Raw genomic sequence first — 1,526 nt, forward strand, 5'->3', positions numbered from 1 at the left:
GAACGAGCTTGTGTTTCTGGGTGCCAAGGTCAAGGTCAAGGCTACTGAGATTTTTACTAATAAATATGTTGGTTACTAACATGTTATATCTAATATTTCCTTTGTTCAGTTGACAGTTTTCAACCTACAGCAGACTGTTTCACATTTTGGAAGTTCCTAGATGGTTATTATAACCAGAATTGTTACATATTACAGACTCAGTCCACTGTAAATTATTTTGTATGATAGTTGGACTTCAGTTGAATCTGTAAAAACCAATAAGGTATGGCTTTGTAGTAATTACAATGAAATGAAATTCACCAAATGAACAATAAATCCAGTTCCAATTGAATTGAAATATGTAATTTATGAACTTAGAAAATCATAATTGAACATTATTTAAAAAATCTTAACACCAACAATGTCAATTTAACTATTTTAATTTTAATTTTAAAATAAAAAGAATTTGATACAAACATATAATTATTTAATTACCAGATATACAAAGGTTTTAATACAAACATATAATTATTTAATTACCAGATATACAAAGGTTTTAATACAAACATATAATTATTTAATTACCAGATATACAAAACCTTTTTAAACAAAAATGATATTCATATTATTTTGTGAAGTTGCATCATTTTAATGCAATTTAACTAAGTCTTTCATAATGTTTATTTCTCAATTTTGGTTGTGATTTCCAGGCAGACTGGTGAGGGACTTACTCCTCAAGACCTTCTGGTATCCCTTGGATGGAATGATGTCATCAGAAATTGCTTCTCAAAGATTGCACATCTGGTTGAACTGTTGAATATTGTACCAACATCAACAGCTTCGGTGGAAAGGGGGTTCAGCCTGATGAAAGGGCTATGTACACCCCTTAGGAGTTGCTTGGGGCAGGGCCATTTAACCAATTTGATGCTGATTTGTCTGGAAGGTCCTGCAGAGCTGTCCGATGAGGCCCTATAGACTCCCTTGTTCTTACATTTAGGAATAAAAAGTCAAGGCATCTGCCTTTATAGACAATATAGAGAACATTGTCAAAATTAAACAAAATATGCAAAGGATTGTTGTTTTTATGCATCTTTTATCAAAATAATACACCGTTGTACGCCGATGATTTTTCCCAATTGCACCTAGGGGCCTTTTCCCAATTTGCTTAGAAAAAGCCCTGATCTTTGTCTTTTACCTTCCTTTTAAAAATTAACAAAAAAAAGAAATACACTCTTTCAACCCTTTCCGTACTTCAGGGTCTTTCTGGATTCCCTACTAACAGATGTTGTTAGATGTGCCCCAAGAAGTTTTAACTAAATGGCAAAACTACATTGTCTTTTTGGTGTGATGTATTAACACAGATTAGTATAATCATCTTGTGTTATTGTCAAATAATTTATAAGATTGAATTTAAATCTTTGAACACCATTCAGAGATGCTGACATAACTAATTATCCAAAGCAAATTAAGGTGGAGCAAGCCTCCATATTGTTTATACTGGTAATTAACTAAGATTTTGGTTTGGTTTGATTTAGTATTGTTTAAAA

At 31.8% G+C, this 1,526-nt stretch overlaps 1 long non-coding RNA gene across 1 annotated transcript; it reads left to right on the plus strand.

Moving 5' to 3' along the window:
• The first annotated feature begins 13 nt into the window (after positions 1-13).
• On the plus strand, positions 14-1,052 carry LOC117319460. The gene is made up of 2 exons (XR_004530735.1): positions 14-262; positions 690-1,052. It is a non-coding gene; the product is annotated as an uncharacterized LOC117319460 (long non-coding RNA).
• Positions 1,053-1,526: the final 474 nt, after the last annotated feature.

Source organism: Pecten maximus, unplaced genomic scaffold, assembly GCF_902652985.1.
Source record: "Pecten maximus unplaced genomic scaffold, xPecMax1.1, whole genome shotgun sequence".
NCBI lineage: Eukaryota > Metazoa > Mollusca > Bivalvia > Pectinida > Pectinidae > Pecten > Pecten maximus.